The sequence below is a fragment of the Pogonomyrmex barbatus genome, unplaced genomic scaffold (genome assembly GCF_055798465.1).
Source record: "Pogonomyrmex barbatus isolate J1 unplaced genomic scaffold, ASM5579846v1 scaffold20, whole genome shotgun sequence".
Taxonomy (NCBI): Eukaryota; Metazoa; Arthropoda; class Insecta; order Hymenoptera; family Formicidae; genus Pogonomyrmex; species Pogonomyrmex barbatus.
This window is the reverse complement of record NW_028297117.1, coordinates 1,542,247-1,565,646: the sequence shown is the minus strand read 5'-3', so window position 1 is coordinate 1,565,646 and position 23,400 is coordinate 1,542,247. Positions and strand designations below refer to the sequence as shown.

At 30.1% G+C, this 23,400-nt stretch overlaps 1 long non-coding RNA gene across 1 annotated transcript; it reads right to left on the bottom strand.

Moving 5' to 3' along the window:
• Positions 1–999: 999 nt before the first annotated feature.
• LOC148936536 (uncharacterized) lies at positions 1,000–23,130 on the bottom strand. Its single transcript, XR_016139449.1, has 2 exons — positions 22,595–23,130; positions 1,000–3,266 (listed from the first exon to the last, which is right to left on the bottom strand). It is a non-coding gene; the product is annotated as an uncharacterized LOC148936536 (long non-coding RNA).
• Positions 23,131–23,400: the final 270 nt, after the last annotated feature.

Below are 23,400 nucleotides of genomic sequence, written 5' to 3'. Positions count from 1 at the left end.
AAAATTTTTAAAAAATTATTTTTATACTCTTAAAGATGCATATAATAAACTCCTTTTACCAGATATTTGATTTCTTTTACTATTTTTCCAAAAAAAATGTCAAAATTAATCTATTTTTTCGGCCTCTAGAGTGACGTTAGGCCTTAATACAATCTTGATAGGAACTATATCACTGACAATGAAAAAAAATATACATCTTTTTTTATATCGTCATACCATCCACTCTGAAGCGCCGTTTTTGATTACAGCCAATTGTACAAATTGTTTGTTATATTTGTTAATTTTATATATTTATTAATTTGTTTTCACTAGACACTAATCGTTGTCCATTTTTTACAAATATCGAAATTGACAAATAATTTAACTGCATGACTATACGTTTATAGAAAAAAGATGAAAATAAATTCATATTATTTTTCAAATTTTATGACTGAATAATCATAGTCACAATTACGTCGCTTATAATTATACATCAAATGATGGGATACCGAAAATGCATAATAATCCTTTATACACAAAGTACTATCGCGCAATATGCTGTAAAGTTGTGTAGAGCTTACATAGCGAATCACGTAACTAAAATCCTCAGAACTCCTACAACAACATAGTCATCACGATTTTGCACTTTGACTGCAAATGAAACAGTTTAGGCAACAGTTTATTGTGGATAATATTAATCCATATAATTTTTTAGCCTTCATCTTCTTTGGTAAATAGTAAAGAGTTCATTAAATAGGATAACTATTAAGTTAAGTCATGTTTATATATTTTAAAGTTGATTTCAAATACATAATCATGGGCGTATTCAGGACATTTTTTCGGGGAGGGAGATGGATTATATCAATTCTCTTAACAGATAAATAGCTATTTTTTGTACTAATGAATTGCTTTTTTGGATATTTTAGAGCTTGGAATATCTTTTCGTTCCTGATTTTAAATGAGAAAAATATTAAATTTTGTAAATTATAATTTTAACTTTATTTTAATTTTTTTTTTAAATTTTGGTTTAAACTCTTCCCCTCTCCTCTGGATACGTCTAGGCATATAATCATAAAATAATGTTTTAAAATATAAGCTCTTTGTATGATATCTATTTTATTGTTTTATATAAATTTTTAAAGTGTAGTTTAAATACATTATGTCTAAATTGTTACATTTAATAAATTGAAAGGAAGTTAAAGATAAAAAGTAGATTAAAAAGAATAATATGAACTTTTCGACAAATGTACCTATAATAGTTTATTCTTATATTGAGCTGTCGCAAGATAGAAATTTTTGCTACAATAGTACTTTTTCTATTAATTGACGAACATCAATTATTTGTATAGCCGAAGATAAAATCTTTCCTAAAAAAGAAAAAGAAAGATTCAAAGGGATGGGTAAAGGGTTCCAGATGAAATCCCCGTAGTAAATGATGGCAGAGCGTCTTCATTATCCGTCGGCAAACCATTTTTCCGGTTCCATTCATCGATTTTCTTTCTTATAAATTTTTGCAGTCGTTTACAATAAAATCAATGAATAAGATAGTCTTGATGGGCGATAAGACATTCTGATGAGAGCTAATTTGTCAAAAATCAAAGGAATAATATTATAATCAATGAAATCGTAAAAACGTCAAAATCGACTGTTTTTATAGAGCTACGAGTGCGTGTTTTGATTACGGCTGAACAGAAATGATATTTTACTAAAAAAACACATATTTTTTGGAGAGAGTTCAATGCACAATTTCTGAATATTTTCTGCGGTCTATTTCTCTCCGAAATTTTTCGAAAAGCTTCAAAAATTATATAATGACGAATAAAAATGACATCATATAAAAATTAAGAAAGCTTAGCAAATCATTATTTCAAATGCATATTAAATTATTAATTTTACAATAAGCATTTTGAAATAATAATGATTTGTAGTTTAATGTTGAAATCGTACAAAAAAGATTTTTTCATCGGATATCACAAACTACTGTGTTATTCCTCCATCTATAATTAATAAATAATTGAAGCTATTCTGATCTTCATAATTATTTTAAAAATTTAGTTCTTTTCATTGTTTTCATCTCAAAAAATGCAGGTATATAAATATATGCGTTACATGTGTTTTTATTTGTATTTTATCTAATCACAAATAGAGGTTACTTTTTCTTTAGTTCCATACATACGGCGATTTCTAGTGCAGTGGAACTTTGTTGAAAAAGTCTGCCGGGAAGAAGGCGCGCATTTGTCTAAGACGATCACCTGCAGACTAAAAAACTTCACCTTTCTGGGAAAGCCAAGTCCCTTCACGACTCGGAAGAATGGCGTTGCGGCGTTTTAAACGCAGAGAATTATGCAGTCGGATGCTTTCTTGGAGGAGCAGGTCTGTCGGTTTAATTTCATTCGCTGAGAAAAATACCACTTCTGTCGGAACGACTCTGCAATGGGTTTCTTTGGATGTGTTTGAACAAGAAAAAAAAATACTCGCATTTGTCGAATTTTTTGCATATTAAATTAACGAAAATAAGACTCGATTTTCAATAGATTCGATTTTCGTTCTCCTTTTGTTGATATATTTTTAATATATAATGTACAGTTTGTGTATAGATTAAATATAACCAATGCAATTAAAATATAAAAGTATTTTATTATTGCTTGGATCGTGTTTTAATTTTTATATAAATGTCAAACCATTTTGCTCAGTGATAAAATGAATAATTCTTCTAGCGATTTTATGATTTCATTTTATGGCGGTGTTCCAAAGAAGAATAGTCAATTTATTATTCGGTCATAATCATTACTAAAAAGGTCATAAAGAACTCGTAACAGTAAATTTTACATTTTAAGTTTTATCCTCGCTTATTAATTACATGATATATTAATGAGAATATTATTTTTTAACTTAGCATGCATTTGCTTTGATATTAATTTCAATATCGCTCCAGTAAACAAGTCAGATTTAATAAATTTCATAACTTAAGAGAGACGCGAAAGAGCTGTTTTGACTCAAGCGGTTCTCGTTATTTTTTATTTGTACAGGATGTTTGTCGGTGTAGAACTATCTTGCTTTTCCTTCTTTAAGGTTGTCTTCCCAACTGAACTCCTTAAATCTTTTATTAATACTTGCCCTATGTTATGTAGTATTCCGCACCGTCCTGCGAAATTATTTCTCGCATCCTTAGCTTCAAAGAAGCTACGAAAATATAGGATGCCTAATTCCTGCTCCTTTCCTGCGTTTTGCTGCTTCCTAGCCATCCGTCTGCTTGGTGCTTGATAATGGTGCAGCTTAAACTCGACCTGTGGATAATAGTTATAAGTTTAATTAAAGCGTCCCTCCGCGCTTAACATCTACACTGTTCGGCATCAGAGCGGATGTTTCGATATCGAGCATGATTTTTATCTCAAAGAAGCATAAGGAAAAAAATGAGAAATCTCGGCGGCCAACAAGAGTAGAAAATTTGTTGAAAAATTTAATTTTGCTCGAAAAAGCAATTTTCAAATTCCTGTAAGTACGATCTGCACAATTAAAGCGTAAATGGTTTTTATATAAAAATCATTACTATTATTTATAATCCACTCATTTTCGTTATTGCAAAAGCATTCTATTATTTATTGGACTGTGTTCAAGTTATTGTTATATATTGTTATACTTTAAAATTTACAAAAATATGTAATTTTCTCGTTTCCTTTTTTCTCTTTCTCTTTTTTGAGAAGATTCATAGAAAAAGCAAGTTTTTATTTTACTTTTAATAAAACTTCTTTAACTTATAATTATTTTTCATCCAGTTTTATTTCTAATAAGAAAAAAATAGATATTCTAGTCTAAAGTATTATTTATTTCATATTTGCTATTATTGTTTTTTATATGTCGCGTATTGTGTTTTATATATCGCATTTTGAATATTTTAGCTGAATATCCTTTCCTATCTATGTTATTTTTCTGGATATATCTCGTATGTCGCAATTCCGAAGGATAATGAGATAATTCAAAAGCATAATGAAATATCTAAAGTTTCAAATGCCGTGGTATTCCTATCCAAACGATGAGAATTCTGAAAAGTCATACAGTAGCATGTAAGTGCGTAAAAAATTGCATATCAACTTAAGAGCATTTCATTCTCGATGAATATTAAATTACAAAATTGACTTATAAATTGATAGTTTCTTTTGGCCGTAAATTAAATCCAATTCTATTCCTTCAAGGATTAAATATTTCTAAAGATTAGTTTGAAATATTATTAAAATAAAAGGGAATGTGATAAATGAAAACATTAAATGTTCAAAAATATTCAAGAAAATATTTAAGAAGAAATATTCAAAAGATTCAAGAATTTAAGAATTGGCAATTTTATGTTAAATAAATTCTTATTAATCTTTTTAATTTACATATTTTACGCAATTGTTTCTTGTAAGTAAAAGTAGATTTACATTAAAATATATTATTCATTTGTTTAAGAATAGGGCATTATAAAATACGCAAAAAGTTTGACAAAAGAGGCTATTCCAACAGAGTACGTAAAAATCGTTAATCTAGGAAACGCTATTATTGATTTTGTAATCTGATTCAGGATAAACAAGTGCAGTTGTTTTGAAATATTTTTCTTCAATTTCCTTTCGCGCGAGATGGGTGATAGACGATGTATATCAATAAATGAATTGCCATCATTGCATTTCTGCATTCATGCATTCTTAGATATGGTAATAGCTTTAATGTGCTGTCTGCATCGCTTTTAAAGATGTGCATGAATCTCTCAGGTTGAATCGGATTTTATTATTAATTTCTATTTTTATTTATAATTTTTATTTTTATTTTTTTTTTACAAGCGATGCGCGTTGACCTTTGAAAATTCGATCATGTTATTGCGTTCTAATCTTGTTTCAAATTGTAAATGATTTTGCGTTTGTACTTTCCAAGATTGAGAAAAGCACATCACGCACGTTTTATCAATATTTCATTCACTAGACAGTTTTAGAGTTAGATATTTTTCTTTAACTATATTAGTAAGAAATGAAATATTATTTTATTCGGAGTGTTGCGACGAACCATTGCGACAATTTAATGTTACCGCCAAACAAGACTTCGGTCGCGAGATAAAGGAGGCGCGCGGCATCTCTAATTTCGCAAAAACATGTCACAAAGGAGCGACGAGGATGACACGCGATTCGAAACCATCCCTGATTAGTGTGATACAGTTCCCAAGTTTGCGTATAAATACAAGGAGCAATGCGGGGATCACTCATTACGTTTTTCGAGCTCCTTCGTGTCGCGGATCCGTGCGAGTTTTTACGAGAGTCCGAGTCCTCTATATTAACTTAACAAGAAGCCGAGTCTTCAAATCGAAATCGTATCGAAAATAATATGTGGGGTGACCTCCCACATATATACGTGCATACGCGATAAAGAGTAATTCACGTAAGTGTCGGTCCACAATAGCTGATTTAAGCTTTAAGAAGTAAGAAATTGACCAATTATAATCGAATATGAAAAGAATACTCGACTAGTCAATTTCTTACGGCTTAAAGATTAAATACTTATTGTGGACCGACACTAATATAATGTATGTACGCAACACGGAGCCTCAAGTGATAAAGGTATATATGTATTAAAAAGAATTTATGTTTTTAAAAAGAATTACGTAGAGTTAAATCAGATCTGGTCAATGGTACAATGATGAAAATACTTGATATTATTTTTGTAAGATCATTTTTGTATATGTTATAGGTTTGTAATATAACATAAAAGGAAAAGAAAATTTTAATATTTAGAAATTTCTATTATTATGACAGGGTTTTGGAATAACATAATTGTTTAGAAAGAAATAACTTCATAAGCACACTTAACGTTTTCGTTCCACTAATATAACATATATTAAATGACGCGGTTTCTGAGAATATTTTTATAGAGTTTCACCTTTCTTAGTGTTTTGGGATTTTTCTTGTCTTATAGAGTTATAATTTTTTCTTGCTCCGTTGGCTATATTCTTGAGTAGAATTGTATTTTCTTTTTAATAGAATGTATTGAAATGTGTTAAATCATGGTTTTACAAACTATCAAACTACTAAATTATCATGATGAATTTTATTATCATGAAATAAAAATAGAAATTATTAGATGTGTCGAAATACTATCAGAGATTAGAAATAAAAATTTTATACGACAGTAATCTTCTGAAAATCTTATAAAACAGTTCTATAATATTTCCTTCATGGATTTAGTTGCCGCTTATCGTTATCTTATTACCGATGGATATTTCAGTCGATTGTTCGTAGGATATCAACCTTACAGAATGATCGGTAATTCACGTGGCGAAAGCCGATTTTATGTGTTCCATGGCACCACGGAGACGAGATACATCGCAATAGCGAATCGACGTACTCGTAAAAGTGCGAACTGAGACTGCAAATGATTATTTCCATTGCAAGATGTTATTGCAATCATTGTTATACGTTATAATAGTATTGTGTTGCCTTGAATACACAGTTGAAACAACGCATATTCGTTATCGTAATAATTTGTAGCGTGCGTAATTAATATCATGACACATGCATAAAGAAGTATTAAAATAATCGGTTTTTTTTTTTACTATATTTGTATGTATGATAAATAAATAAAAAGGCAAATATGAAGATATAAACAAGTATAAAAAAATAATATCAATTTAAATATCTAATAAATACATAAAATAAATTTATAAATTTTTAGCAGGCTATTGCAATATACTATACAAAATACAGATTAAACACACATACACGTACGCACGCACGCACATACATATGTGTGTATGTATGTATATACATTTACATTAAACGTATAGACAAGTGGGACAATTTTTTTAATTTTAAAATTGATAAATTTATCACGAATACACGTTTAATGCAAATACCAATTTTTTGATACGATGATTGATAAGATGATTTGAAACGCAAATGATTTGAATGAATTATTTAAATCATTCCAAAACACGTGTTTTATAAGATGCAGATGCATTTTGCAATTTGCAAAAGTTCCGATAAGATTACTGCGAATAGAGAAGCTGCGGTTGTACCCAATGAAAATAGGAGGCGAAACAAACTCGCGTACCAGATCTTATCATGCAGAACTCGTCCCTGTATTATGCATACAAAACGCGTCAAGTAGCCGAGGACACGTAAAGGTAATACGTTTCAAGTTAAAACATATTCCCAGTTTCCGTGTGCATTGGCACTTCGGTTCATATTATTTTCGCAACTCCTTTTTCTTGGATCTTAAACTTGGCGTCCTGATCAGCCATACACGCGGCCGACGATGAAAATAAACGTGATGCTTATTAAGATCTATGGATGTTTTCTGCATCGAAGCGGCGTTGCGAACTGTCTTGGGGTCGATGTATCCTCCGAGAAACGAGTTTACAGCCGTATCTTTTTATAAAGAACACTTATATAAGCTATTTATCTCGCGAGTGGGATAAGCCAATTTTTGAAGATCTTAAAATAGCGACCTCGTATCAATTTTCATGAGGCATAACCTGAATCACCTGAAACACGATAAATTTAAACTTTTTTCATCTTCTCTACTTTTCAACCAAACAATTCATATCAAGCTATTTAGAACATTTCAATAAGAAATACTCTAACGTCAATAACTTTTGTTTACAAACCAATTACAATTGTCATGGGTTGTCTTGTAATTTAAACTTACAATTAGATGTAAATACATAGCAAAGTTTTGTCCTTTTATTTACATTCTAGTGAACTTATCGTAAATCTTATCGGAGTTACAATTAAACGTTTACTTAGAAAGATATTTAATTCGTCAAAGTCGTTGAAGAATTTGTCATTAAAACTCGAAGAGACTAAACAGGAAAGTCTATTTTCGAAAGCGATTTTCCACTCACTATGGCAACAAGGCATTTTGTCTGATTTTCTGATTTAGATTCTCTGCATCTTATACTTGACTGTTTCCTTCGATGTTTTCTTTACGGAATTTAGGGATCGTGTAGAATTTTCGTTCCTTCAGTCTTAAACTTCTCGGTATTTTCGTTAGGCTATACATATCTATGTACACGCGCCCTCCCCCCCCCACACACACACAGAGGTTTACAGAAATGTAACTTCAGTAGCTGCTGCATAAAGCATGTTGCTCCAATTTTCATTTAGTTTCTCCCCATAATTCGCCGTATAAGTACTCGCCTACGGCAACGTTAATGCATTCAATCCCGGACTGTAAATTAACCTTTTTAGCCATTCATTCATTACCATCATCCATTCTCTTTCCTTCTTTTCTACCGATTTCATTTGCATTACTCTTCGTACACTACTACACATTATTTTCTGTAAACGCGTGTGAATATACAGTTGTATATCGAGTGTTTCGAAAATCGCTATTCTACTATTCTTAACGTTAATGTTTTTCTGTATATTATACACAATCTTACGAAACACAAATTACTTCAAACTGATTTTTGACGAAGAGTTTTAAGACCATTATTTCATGATTATAGAAAGACTTTTAATTTTTTAAATAATTTCATAATTAAGATTATTGTATTAAAATTTTCTGAAAAAATTTAACTTCCAGGAAAAATTATTTATTTAGCTTAATTCTTAGCTTAATTCGCCGTATTCTTTAACTATTATATTTTTTTTAATCTATCTCTTCTCGATCACCGTAATATGTATTACTGTTTTTTGGAACACCTTGTACTTGTTCGTAAAGGCGTGCGCAAAGTTTCAGTTCCGCAACAGAACTCGTCGGAGCTTCCCGTGCAATATTTCGCGGGAAGAACTTCCGGAATTCCTGCTGGCCGTTTCGGCCAGCAATTTCTGCACGTTCTTGCGTGTGTGCGCGCGCGTACGCGTGTATTCGCTCGGGAAGGGGACTCTCGTAAAGCCCATTCGTATCTGCCCAAATATTTGGGCATTTTCATAAACGAGGGGCGGACACGGTTTGGGACGGCTTCGCACGAGCGTCCCGCAGAGCGGCCCCTCGTATTATATTTTTCTCCGGTAAAAGGGGACGTGAATGCATGCGAACACGGCCGCATAATTTGCCGATAATGCACGTCAGTTGCGTCGCACACGTAGATAGTCGACGACGACACTACGTGAAATTTAACGTTACGTGTGCCAGATGAAATACCGAGTGACGGCGGTAGCTGAAAACCGTTGCTGGAAAAATTTCGGACGCGAATTTGGCATACCCGGACGCGTACGCGCGTTATCGCGCACGAAATTGGTTGCCGCTGAGCCAGCTTTAATCCTAAAAATGGGCCATTGAGAGTAAATCTTTCGCTCTTCTCGTCTAGAAAATTTATTACGAGAAATTGTCCCCTTATCCCGCCATTTTACATATACATGTATATTTTGTGTATTTTTATGACGTAACAATCTGTGATGAAAAAGAAGAGAATAATGAATTCTAATACTTTTTATTTTAAATCCGTCTATTATAGATTATCTGTAATTTGTGTCAAAATTCAATGTGGAATTCTACAGTATTTATGTGCCATAATTATGTTATATAATATGAAAATATACGCATTTTCTTATAGAAATATATCAAATTACGCAAAAATATTTCAAGTTTATATCTCTCCGAAAACAAGTGTACTACCAATTTTTGATTGCGCAATGTCACGATTGCTTGTTGCGAGTGCTAACAGAGTAAATGTAGCCGAAAAGAGATTGGAATGGCGTCGTGGATCCATGATATGTAAATAATGATCTGCAAAATACAAAGGCGAATTTATTCGGTGCGAGTTGTTGCATCCGTTAATTAGAGTACAAAGCTGCAACGTGATGTCGAATACTCGTGTGTATCTGTACACGACGCAGACTCGTTGCTGCAACGCTTTGAGGTAATTACGTTGCCAATTAACCGGAACGGTAAATCGACTAAAGCAACTTGTAAATTACAACCGGCATACAACGACAGGCATAGCTCTTTCGTTCAAAAAAGTTCCCTATTTTCGCATACGAAGTTTCACAAAATGCATTTCAATCGGCTTTGTTTGCACAAGGATATAATGTCATGACTGAATGTTTTAGTCACCATAAAAGCATTGTGTATACTTTATAAACAAATATTTGTCGATGGATCAGATTTGAATTGATATCGCATTTACACCATTTCGATTTATCAGCGTTAAAGATTCGTGTATTTTGATCAATCGATAAATGTTTATTCTATATATGATATGCAGTAAGCGAGAATCATATAAATATATATTATTATATGTAAAATCATATTTAGTAATTATCAAATACTTTTGTTTGAAAATTTGAAAAAGGTTTATTCTATTGGAATAATTATTAAATTACTGATCTGTTTATTGGTATTTTATTATGTTCGAAAATAATTTAATGTTAATGACGCGAACTATTTCCTGTGAGAAGAATGCGTGTTCGGACATTGAAAAAAATTTGGTGTCGATGTGGATCGATGTTCTATACAACAGAATGAAATGCACGTAAAATGGATATTACCACTGACCGCATTTTATGTGGAGCGTATTAACGAGCGCAAATTCAACAGACAACTACGCATCCTCGCAGTTTTGCATAATATATGATTAAAACATACGGGCGAATTTTCGAAGTAACTTAATGGGGAATAAAGCATTGCTATTACTCTGCACGTTATTAATTCATGCAATTGGTAAAAACATTATCAAAATTAATAAATCCGAAGAATTTGTACATGAGATTGCAGGCAATATCACGTTCTATGCAAACATTAATTTTGCATTAAATTTACAAATAATGAATTTAAATGTTAAAAGGGCAGGAAAAACACACAAATTATTTTACGAAATAAGAGATGTGAAATATATTTCAGTAATAGCAATATATATTATATACTAATAATATATATATATATATACATATATCGGTATTTTCTCTCCGCAGTATTATATTCAGATGAATACTGATGTAGTCATTTTATTGCTTTTCATTAACTTATATTGATGACTTTTATTGAAATATTTTAATAGCAGCAAAATCCTTTAATTCAATGCAGATATGCATTATGTATTGTAAGAGTATAAAATTGAGTTATAAAACTGAAAAATGGATGGCTATATTGTTAAATACGATACAAATAATAAAGATATGTACAAATTTACAATACTTAATAATTATTCTACTGATTTGTTTGTATTATTTTTTCATTATTTTTTCTCTCTTTCTTTTTTTCTTTTTTTCTCTATTATCTTCATTATTTCTTGTTAATAATATAATACGCATATTTAAAACTGCTTAATTTTGTTTCTCTCTTGGGATTCATGCTCAGATGTGAGCCCGTTTCTACCAATAACACTGATCGATAGATATTTAAACATTCGATTATCACATTTTAATTTAAATCATCATTATAATCGAATCATATCAACAATAAAAAATTGAAGTATTACTGATATAGATAGGACTTTCGCAAGTCAGTTAATTTAATTTCTAAAATATAATTACCTAATTTTAAAGATAATTACCAAATTTTAATAAATTAAAATTATAGATACATGCGCGTTTTATGTTTTATGAAAGATAATTGTTTAAAGAAGGACAGGTGGCTTTGATTTATGAATCTTAAAATACAAGTATTGAATATATCAAATATATATAATATAATCTCTGTAACATCTTTTTCGTTTTACAGGTCATTTGTATAGTAGTTTAATTCTTTAATAACTTAATAACTTAAAAAAATCTCAAGTCTTCTCTAAAGAGATAATAAAGAAATAAAAAAATATATATTATATATATCGTGTATCTGTTTATACATATATTTCCTGAAAATTTATATTAATTTATAAATTAAAAAAAGAATCGAACACAAATGTAAATTGGAGAGGACGATCGTGCTACTTCCGGAATTGATCCCCGATTTCGCCGATTTGGCGGGATGTCGGCGTGCGGATTGCCATGAAATCCGCTTCCCGATTGAGTTCTGGTCAGAATTGTCGACGAGCGTCGGCGTCGAACAGATTCCATTGGTTACGAGCGACGCGCGAGTAATGCGCTTTGATCATCGTCAACGACGACGTACAACGACGATGACGACAACGGTGCACTCGCGAACAACTAACGTGACTCGCTGTCCGTTTAGTAGGTTTAGTTCGATACAATTTTGTGAGTAACCAACGAAAAGTTTGCTTCGGCGAGCGTTGCCGTTTGAACGCTTGAACACATTCCGATTGTCAATCCGCAAATGTCATCTTTGTGTGCGCATTCGGCCAGTAGCAAAGAACGACACAGAAATTAAATCCTTTCTTAGCCGCTATTTTATGATTAATCGTGTCGGAATACAAATCATGAAAAACAAATCAGAAATTTAATTTTAATGTCAAGAATTTATTATAAATTATAATACATTCATATTAGACGTAATATTTATAATATTTTCTTGAAAGATTTTATTCATACATTTCAATTATTTTATTTTTTTTATTTTATCTTAATATATTAAATAAACGTGTAATTAATAATAATAATTTAAAAATATTATTAATAAATATAAATAACGATTAATTAAAATTTTAAGCTAATATTTGATAAATTAATAGTTAATATAAGAAGCTTAGCAGACTCTTAAAATATAAATATTTTTAATCTGATTTTTTTCCATAGTCTCCCAATTTCATTTAATAGTAGTATAACCTGGAAATTAAAGAGCTTATAGGTTTTCCTATTACGGAATGTATAATCTGTATGCAATGGCAACATGTGATCGAATACATACATAGGTGATCATATATGCATACAGAATATTCCAGATTTCCTACATCATGTTCATCTATGGATTGTTCGTTCAATATTGAACTGAAATTTTTTCGGCAAATATTTTTTATTTTTTTTCATTAGACGTCCCATTTATCCCATATTTTATATAGATGTTTAGCTGATGTTTCAATAAAAATTTTATAAAATAAGACTTATTGGTAAGGCCAAGTTGGTAGGCCAAGTTAAATAAAAAAATACATTTGCTTATTTATTTCTATTATTCATTAATGATAGACATTTTTGAATTTTCCTCATTTACTTGAAATGAAGAAAGTCGTATCATCTTTATATTTTTTAAAAGAAAAACTATACATTTGTTAGAAACACTTTGCAGATAGGAAAATATATATATATGTAAAGTGATTCGACATATTTTTTTTTATATTTCATCCACTTGCTAAAAGTTACATCAAATCTATATTGATGTGTTTCCAAATGATAGCAAATTTTTATTTCAGAGAAAAGCCGGTAACGATCTTTTAAAGCGAGTTGCGACCGTAAATGTAGATAGTCCCAGGATATATATCAGCCAATATATGAATATTCACAACGATACTTGTTTCCTTTTGATAGTGCGTCATAATATAAATAGTAAATCAGTAATTCATTTTTATAGGTGTACATTCATCACGTTACGCTTTGGCTATGTCAATGTTGTTGCGTCGAATATCAAAATCAAATATTTTCACATGTGGCCTGTAATATCGAGATTAAAGGTCAACAACGTGATGGACATTTAACGAGTAACTTTAGAACGATTAAAGGTCAACAACATGATGGACATTTAACGAGCAACTTTAGAACGTTTCACTCAAGTAGCGAGACTTTAAACCAATAGTGTATACCGGCCGACGTGAACTAATACTTTCTAGGAACTCTCGTCTCCGCCGATTTATTTTTACTGCGCGCTCCTGCTGTGCTGTTGCGAATCTTCCTGCGTCTGTTAAAAGACGAGCAAAGTTAAAAATCCCACCGCGCGCGTTCTTTTGCAAGAAAAGCACCTTAAAGATTCTTAACTGCATTTCGCAAAACCTAATGATATTAAAAAGTTCTGGAAGAAACGAAGGGAGGCCGGAACGCGCCGTTTGGCCAACAACCTAACGAGTCCGCTGCGATTTTTATCGACAGGCTGTAACGAGAAGTCGAAGCACTGAAACAAAACTTTCAGACATCTCGAATGGCAGTTTATATCGTTCAAATGATAGTGGTGGCTGGAAGGATTTTGTAAACAAGGCCATAAGCCGTCAGATAGTTCAATAAAACTACACTGTAAGAGTAGTCATTAAATTGTTTCATTGTCAATTCAAGAATTTCATTTCCGTGCAAAACAAAAGAAATCCTTTTTCGTCATAATTTCGTGATACGATTAAATTAACGAAGTGACGCAGACTTTTTAACATTTTCATGTTAAAATTAAATTTCATGTTAAAAATTTTATAATTAAAGTAACTTATATTTATTTTATTTCTATTCGATAGTGAATATATGAGCATGTATATTATTACTTATCTGTTCTAATGTAGCAAATTAATTCCATTGTATCGAAATGAAATATCATAATTTCTATTAAAACATGTTTGTTGTCAACAACAATCCGGTTGTTAAATAATTGGATTTACAAAATATTGTTAATGTATTATGTGATGTGCAAACATAAATTTAATATGATACAATTATATTCAGAGAAAAAAGAAAAACATTGCAAACTCAATTTCAATTTTTATAAACATTCATATCTATTTTTCAATAAAAAGTATTTTACTAGAATTAACAAAAAATCAATATGAAAATACTTAGAGTATTTATATGAATAGAATTTTTACTGGATACGTATGGGACGGCTTCAATATTCAAACAGCACACATCGTAATGGATGTCCAATTTTAGTTTTTATTTAGCCCAAACCAGTCCATGGACCTGATATGAACGTTTTAAGAACATATATTGGACGTTGACTTTTGTTTTAAAAACGTTTATTTTATATATTTTCGACAAACATGTATTTGGCTCGCTTATGCCTTTATTTATATGTATTAATAATTATATCTACTCACGGATCGATGAAGATCTGATCTGAGAAGAGAGAAAAGGACATGCTTTGTGCTGTTTGTGCCTGTTGCTTCCAGATTTAGGTTCTGCACACGATAAAGGAACAGGAATAGAAATTGGGGGGAACAGGAATAAATATTGAATTTTGGAAACCAAAATTAGGAATAGACTAACGCAAAATGGATAAATAAATATGAAATATAATTATATCATATACTTGTACATTCATTATGCGTTACATTTAATCTTCATTCTTAATTTTTATTTTCAAAATTTAATATTTATTCCTGTTTCTAATTCCTATTCCTATTTCTTCATTATACTCAGAACCTTAAGTTTATTAGTGTTCTTTGCACTTTTTACACGTACCCCAGCCTTTCGAACTTGTGATGACGTTCGATAAAAGCTAACATTTGATAAATAATAAATGATTAGTATTTAGTATAATATACATTTTTAAATTTTGAAGTAGAGATTTGGAAGCATATATTAATTAATTAAAATAATTTAATGCATACATATTATAATAACTAAACTTCTTACTAATTTATTAAAGTTATTCTTTAATACAACATTAGAAGATTAATTTGTTGATAATTACAATAATTGATGTAAATGATAAATTACAAACAAATTAATTCTCCAATTTACATTAAAAATGAGCAATATTTAAAATATCTATTTATTGACAAAAGTTCTTTTCATATCGTTCGGTTTTGGTCCAGCGGAGCCTTAAATCGAATTTGTAGAATAAAATTTCTACAAAAGTAACAATGCAAAAATAACTGGACGTTTTTTAAAATATCTTTGTATTGTCTTAAAATAGCTTTGTATTTGTGTTCAGTTACATTAATAATACATATCAATCTTGTATACCTTCATATATTCTACAAATAACAACATAACGATCTTGTTACAATTCACGTGCACGACAAATTTATTTTATTGATTTTTTGATTGATAAAAATTTGTATGGAGAATTATCGTGTTAGAAGCTATGTTGGACGCAACGATCAATCAACCAGTATAAAATAAAAATATCAACAAGTAAATCAAGTTTAAATTATTGAATTTTGATTGCGTTATACGTGCAATCCTATCAAAATCACTTTCAAAGAAATAAGCTTTAATTTTAAATAAGCTTTAGAAATAGCTTTAGAATAGAAAACTACAAACTTCTTCAAGAACATTCATAAATATATACAATATTTTTTAATCTTGATATTATATGAATATTAATATCATATCAATTAATATCATATACATGCAAAGTATGAAATTTATCATTAAATTAATTTATCATTAAATTCGTTTTAGAAACTATTTCTTTATTAGAAAGAGAGGTTGTTGTAAACATATATTACATATATTACATATATATAAAGCTTATCTTTAAATTTAACTTTTCGCATATCAGTAGGTGTGCGTTGCTTTTCAAAATTTGTGAATATTAAATATATACTTATATTTTCCTATTAATTTAAAAAGATTAACTATTGCTGCACGATTGTTTTGGACTATTTATTATATATATATATATATATATATATATATATATATATATATATAATTTATATTTATATTTTACTATTTATATTTTTAATAAAAGTAACTTGAAAATCTAATTGATAATTGAATAAATATACTAAAACGATCCGTAATGTGTTCGAGAACAATTTATTTGTGACAAACAAATGTCAAATTCGTCGAAACATTGCGTTTCAGCTTTATGTACTAAATGAAAATGAGCTTTCACTCGGTTTTGGATACCATACAATATCGATTTTATTATCCCCGCAGGTCTGCGTGGCATGTGGTTCGGACATTAATGCACTAGTAATCAGACTTATTACCAATCATTATCTATAATCGAAAGATAGTAATTTTATAAAATAGTTAACTAAGCTTTTTAATAAAATTTTTGTTTTAAAAGTTATCGCGCGAAATATTTAACAAGAAAAATTATTAACTATATGCTCTCAATTCAAGTATATGATGTAATTGTGTCAAGCATGTAAATATTTGTGAATTTGTTTTCATATAGTATATAATATAGTATATAATATATTTAACGCACTATTATCATTATTGTCATTTTTTTATATCTACGTATTCCTTTATTAATGTAGAATGTCGTATTCTCTACAAATGGTTTCGGTGTAGATGCTTATTTATTTCAATTCATGCATATCCAACAATACATATGCAGATTTACGTTTCGCGTGATGAATATTTCAAAACGCATGGTTGGTACGGTTAACAACTAGCGTTTTATACGAGTGTGCTCATAAATAAAGCGAATAACAATTAATGCTTCATATGATTCGCACTGGTATAGAAGAATGATGGGGACGTTGAAAATGGGCGGTCGAAAAATTGCATAGAAACGACAAAACAAATGCACCAATAAAGTATCTCAATTAATTTATGGGGATGCGTGTACGTGATTTGTTAAATTGATTAGCATGTCAGAATCGAGAAAGGGAAAAAAAGAAAAAAAGGGATGGGGGAAGAGAGAGAAATTATATATTTTTAATATATAACAAATAATGTTAATAATGGTATAATATGGCAAATATTTATACATAAAGCATTTAATATATAGCAATTTATTATATAAAATTAGCCTTGCTATTTATAACTATTGTATACATATTTATTTTTAAAGAAATATACTTTTATATCTAATGATTTATTACATTCATTTAATCTCGATATTTCGTATTTTCTATGTCAGTTAAATTTTTTGCAAAAATAAAATAGATAATATCATTATTATATATATACTTTTGAATCAACTTGTGCATGACAATAAAACTAAACTTTATATCTTAAACTATTATCTTACTAATTAATATAAAAAGAATATATATATAATATTATATTACAGTTATTGTACGTGATTTTATATTTTATCAGTCGGCCGAATACTTGGTTATTGCACCAACACCAACGTAACGAAACTTGCTTATGAGACTAGATATATTATAGCTTTCTCGAGAAGTTACAGTCTCTGATTGTGGAAAGTTGAATTGGAATTGTGTAACAATTCGGATGTTGTGCAGAAAGTACCGAGTGCATTGATACTGTGTAATGTTGTAATGAAATATCTCTTCAATAGTATAAGTTACGAAAAACATAGAAATAAATAACATATAAATAAATTTCAGTTTGTATTTTTCAAAAAGTCAAAATGTTATATTTTTTCAATAAAGTTATTTTATTTTGTTGTATTAAAAATAATTAATGCATTGAATAAACAATTAAGCTCTAATGAAAATAAACTAAAATTTTTGAATTTCTTTTTAATACATGATTCTAAAATTTAAAACTGTTTTAAAAAACAGTTGTTATTTTGTGTGACGAATGAAATGTGATAAATTATAGATGAAAAACCGCAACATAACGCTCGTATAACTAACCGGAAAGCATTGTCCTCTGGTCGGCAATCTTTGTAGATTTTCTTTATGTTTCGCTTTGGGATAAAAGCAGCATGCGGCTTTACATTACATTGGTACATTGATCAATACTATGAAACGTTTTGCTGTGAAAAAATAAAAAGATCGATTCCGCCGTCGAGTAAAGAGCACAACGGATACTGGATGTTAGTCAGTCATTGTTTCTCTCGGCTTACGAATTTTCGAAATGATCCGAAATCGGTAACGAGCGGTTCTCATTATTTAAAGCTCATGGCCGTCCTGTTTGCTTAAGATTCTGATTTTCCGATCTGTGTCCGCTTATCGATCAGCGCCATTTAAAACTTTAAATTGGCAGGTAACGAGCACCTTTTGTACCGGATAAACGCTAATCCGAAATACGTTTTTCATTAAAACGATAACGGCATGGCACTGGCTTTTATCGAGAGCCAATTTAACTTGAATACGTCAAAGTTGCTCGTAAAAATGTTACGTAAGTGAGCATAACAAAATAGATTATATAATACAACAATCCGCCAATTTTCGATTCCTAACTAGCAGCCAAAAAGCCGTTTAAATTTTTAATGGTTTTGATGCGTAAGAAATTCAGTTTGAACTGGGCTACGAGAATATAATTTTCTGCTTTTGATAAATGTTATTTTATGAATTTTAATGATCATTAATAAGCAATGTCATTCTAATATTTCGGTTTCTCTCGTACAAACTGCCATTAATATGCAATTATATAATTTCTATTTTGTATGTTTGAATCTAGAGGGATTTTACTATCCGTGATATTACACATTATATTTAACTTTCATATCATTTCTCGTCTATGAGAATAATGGAGATTTATATATTTTTAGAAACTATATATAAAATTGATAACAATTTTTTATAACTTTTTTATTTGTTGCCCTAAAATAAAATATTTATTAGGATTATCTTTAAGTTATTGACGTATGATTTATAATGTGTGTGTGTGCGTGCATGCGTGTGTAGATAATATATAAAATGTAATAATAATAATATAATAATAACTTATAAATATTACTTTAGTTGTAATTTTTAATTTTTTTTTTCCTTTATGAGAGAACATATGTATGTGAAAAGATTTTGTATGGTATACATATTATTTTGTGATTTATTATTAATTAATCAGTTTTTTATACAATATCAGAAAATAAAATTAATTACTTTTCCCTCTCACCTTTACAAGATAATGCTTGCCTTGTTAACATATACTATAATCTGATTATCTTTTTTTTCTTTTTTTTTTCTTTTTTTTTTGAAACCAAATATACTCATAGTAATCCTATATTGCAAATAATTAAGAAACGCGCGTATAGTGTATCGGTGGTGTGTGTGTGTGTGTGTGTGTGTGTGTGTGGTGTGTGGTGTGTGTGTGTGTGTGTGTGTGTGTGTGTGTGTGTGTGTGTGTGTGTGTGTGTGTGTGTGTGTGTGTGTGTGTGTGTGTGTGTGTGTGTGTGTGTGTGTGTGTGTGTGTGTGTGTGTGTGTGTGTGTGTGTGTAGGTATATTGTTCAATAGAAACCAGAAATTCATGTTGCTGTCAGCGGATTATTAAATAACATTCAAATGCGATATTCAAGCGTACGCCCGATGCATTCTGTCGCATCGTGTCTACTATGTTCCCGACGTAGCTACTCTGCTGTTTCATTTTGCTGACGACGACACACACGTTATTTCCGACGAAACACGTGCGAGACCACAAAATACCCGCGTCCGCGGGGACAATCCTCGTAATAGTCTTGCGCAAAATTAACGTCTCAACGACAACGACGACGACGATGACGACGACGGCGACGACACGCTTACTACCTTACTTACGTATCGCTAAAGTACACGCCGCTCTCCATGATTATGCAATTCCGTACCCGTCAACTAAATATGCGTTTTACGAGATGGCTCAAATCACATTTAACGTTCGATCAAAGTTATATTTTCGCGTTGAGAATTCGTCATCATCGAGAGATTATTTCCGATCGTGTTACACTTTTACTCTGTGAGATATAAAATGCATTAATATTATAATAAAAAAAAATCGCGTATTATGCTTTTGAAATAGATTAAAAATCTGATTTTTTTTTTTTTAGATTTTATCTTGTCATTTTATCTTGTCATAGTTAAAAGTTGGAAAATTAAAATTTTACTTTTTAACAATTTTAGGAAAATTTAATAAATTATTAATCTTATATCTACCCATTACAAATTAAATAAAATATATTATAAATGTAAATGATTATTTATTAATTAAAAGTGAGTTGTAAGTAAAATTAATTATTTAATTAATTGATGCTTTCAAGAAATGTTTTTTTAAAAACATCAGCTTGATATGAGAGCTAAAAAGATGCATTTCATGTTAAATGCGGCGTGAGAATTTCTGTCTTGTGTTTACTGTACAGTTGCTTTACATAAAGCGTTTCTATCTTTATCTCATGTTTCTTTTTTTATTCTTTCATTTTCCCAAACATTGCACATGAATCTAATAAATTGTTGAATATATCATTCTGTACAAACAATACAAATTATTAATTATTTTTGTAATTATTTTAATACGCACCTAAGTGTATTTCATATATTCGAAAACATGCTATACGAATATCTTACGATTTGATATGTAGGGGGTTTGATATATAGGTTACAAGAAAAAAATGTTAGTGCTATATCTAAATAATTAATAAAGCTATGTTTTATATATCACATTCATACTATTTGAGTATATACTGTAAAATACATATTTTGTAATTTTATTTTTTTTTTTATTAATTTTATATTATATGTGCAAGTTTTAAATTCAATATATGTAGTCCAATATAAGTGTGTAAGTGTAACTTAAAATTTGTAAATTACGTTAATACTTTATAAAGAATTTATAAACTACTAATTAATATATATGAGCATCCTAATTTGCATAGTCCGTTGAAATAGTCGAACTAAATTATTATTACTTAAAATAGTCCTGTAAATCCAATCCAGTATTTTTCACATATTTTATACAAAATAAAAAAGAAAATTTTACATCTTGTTTTAATGGAAAGTGCACACTTATATAGACAGACGTTTATAGTATGCTACAGGAGTATGGTACAGTAATCTAAAAAACATTGAGGAAACTTTCGATGAACATGTACAAAATTTTGTCGTGGCCATGCAAGGACTTGGTTGTATCTGGATAATTCGCTCCCGTGAGTGTTCAGAGGAGAAGTGGAAACACTCAGGAAATACGAAACTTTTCTAGCAACCTGAAAGTACTGGGTGAATGTCTGTGAATGTGTATAAGCAACATTTATGTTTGTATACAATTTTGTACGGTTGTCTACCTGACATTATATTTAAAATTATATTGTTAGATAGTCAAATTAACTCTTCTAATTGTGAATTGTTGACAATTCAATGAATTAAGAAAATATCTTATTCTTTAAATCCTAAAAATCTTTACTGATGATACTATTGCAATTTAAATATGAAACATTTTGTTGCAATGTTTATGAAATATATATGCGACACTCATTTTACAAAGCAGAAAAAATATTAGATCAAGTGTGAATGTGATAATAAACACGCGTATAAATATACTGAAAAATAATTTTTCTTATTGCTGTTAGTTAAACAAACTCGATATTTATAAAATTACAAAATAATAGAAAGATATAAATATTTGCTGATATAATACAGCTATATCTTTCTTTACAGCTATATTCTTTAATGTTTTATTCCCATTTAAAAAATAGCATTTTTGAAATTATATTATACTTTTGTTATAGATAGATTTAGAAGACAAAAAAAATATTATGGTTCATGATACAGTAGGTAATTCGTTCACAAGCAATTATACAATTGTATATAATTTTGAAAGGGATACCAATGAAATGTTTCAAGCTTATAAAAAAAATATAATTCTATACGGCGAATTAGATTGCAGAAGAGTATGACTAATGGAAACGACACAGTACAATTGATAGAAAGGTTAATAGACGTAAATTCGATTTTCACGTTACTCGGCGCAACGAAATTATATCATTTTGCTCTACGATAAAGTAGAACGATGGCGGCTTTTCATGAACATGTATTTATACGGGCATTGTGTAGTATTTACAATTAGACATATTGTTCTCAGTCGTTCGTATAGCTGGATTTTAGTCCCTCTTCCCGTGCTTCATTCTGAATCTGCACTATCGAGCCAATTATTTGTATGTACCACGATGGCACAATGGTAACCGATGTTGTGCCGATAGTCACTTTGGAATTCGCGCACTCCTGTAAACAATTGTACAACAATAACGACATATCAATATTCGTGTGTCTTTTTCGCATTTTTTCCTCCCGCATGCACTATGCTTCCATGGTATCCGTCGCTATGAGCTTCGAAAAATACTCACGAGTATCTGTTTGGACCCCATCCTCAAACTTGGAAAGAGAATTTCACCCGCAGCAAATATCGCGTCAAATTCCGCGACTCGCGCGCGCGGAAATTGAATATCGCTCTCGATTGATCGGGTGACGTTGCCATTGGTTGGAAATTTCACCAAGTTTCTACTGAATCATTATTGAAGCACGATATCTCGCAGGAAAAGTAAAGGAGCTTTTAAATCTGGGCTATCAAGTTAGAAAATATAGGATATTTCCAAGTTAATGAGTAGTTTACTCACTACTTTTGTTGTAAATGCTAATACTATTATAGCTCATTTTCTGAGCTAATGATTATTTAAAGAAGAGATTTATTTTAGATAAATAAATCTAGTCTGTCTACTCGTTCTTTTTTCCTATGACAAAAAACATATACTTTTAAATTGAGAAAAACTGAAAGTTAGAACGTTGTATCTCGTTGGTCGACGTTTGGTCTAACTGATCGTCGTTACCACGCAGAAAGAAACCGCGAAACTGCTCGCATTTGCAATTCCTGCTATTCAGGACCGTGCTAAACTGGTGCTTAATTGCAGTTGAACTCAAGACGATTAGCGAAACGGAGTAATGTGCGACCGCGACGAGCAAGTCGATTACCAGAGTGTGTGGAGAGAAAGGGGATAGATGTGGCAAGTTGTTTCATGGTTTAGGGAAGATCTTGGTGTGGTTGGGAAAAAACTACAAATCACATGGTAGTGATAAAGAAAAAAAAAATATTACGATCTCAAGCTCAAGTATTTCAAATACGTGATTATAATTGCAAATCTAATTGCAGATATAA